The sequence below is a fragment of the Nannospalax galili genome, unplaced genomic scaffold (genome assembly GCF_000622305.1).
Source record: "Nannospalax galili isolate Female #2095 unplaced genomic scaffold, S.galili_v1.0 C47980560, whole genome shotgun sequence".
NCBI classification, from domain to species: domain Eukaryota; kingdom Metazoa; phylum Chordata; class Mammalia; order Rodentia; family Spalacidae; genus Nannospalax; species Nannospalax galili.
In genome coordinates this window covers 1-687 of record NW_008458500.1, presented here as the reverse complement: position 1 = coordinate 687, position 687 = coordinate 1, and the positions used below count along the sequence as shown (strand labels likewise).

General features: G+C 37.6%; 1 pseudogene; it reads left to right on the top strand.

The window, feature by feature from the left end:
• On the top strand, nucleotides 1-87 carry LOC115069091 (annotated as a pseudogene; the record flags this gene model as incomplete).
• Between the last annotated feature and the right edge of the window lie 600 nt (nucleotides 88-687).

The following is a 687-nucleotide window of genomic DNA, read 5'->3' as shown; positions in this document are numbered from 1 at the left end:
ATCTTTCGCCTTTTACTAAAGATTTCCGTGGAGAGGAACAACTCTGAGTCTGAAACCAATTTTTTGAGGCCTTGCTTTGGCAAGGCTACATAACATTGTTTAATGAAAGACCTCGAGTGATTACTATGGCCGCTAACTGGGAGCAGTTTGCAGTGTGGCTTCTCTGTTTCTATAAAATTAGTGTCTACTAGTGGTGTTAGTTCTTTTTCTTTTCTTATTGTCTCGCTCTTGTTCAGTTTTTCTTCGGCTGTGTTAGTGTAGTTAATGGTTATGCCGTTTTCTTACAGTTATCTTTTTCTGTCTGATATTGAGTCACTGTTTTAGTTGTATTTTATTTTCTATGTGGATTTTGCCTGATGCCCTGCCCTGGTAATGGAGCTACGGTAGACAGCTGTTTGGGTGCTGGGAACCATCTCTCCAGTACCCACTTTCTTCTAAATCTTAATAGTTCCTTTTTTCTCAAGCCTTATCTTTAACCTCAGATCTGTTTGTTTTTTTTCTTTAAATTCTGATTTGTTTATATACGCTTTAATGAGTTAGTTCACTACCTTAAGTTATTAAGGAAATTCCCGTCTCTTAAGGTTATGTCTTTCATAGTCAAGTCCTTGTTTCATCTGGAACTGAATTTTTTTTTTTTTTTCTTTTCCTTTTTTGAGACAGGGTCTCCCTGTAGCCCCAGCTGTCCTG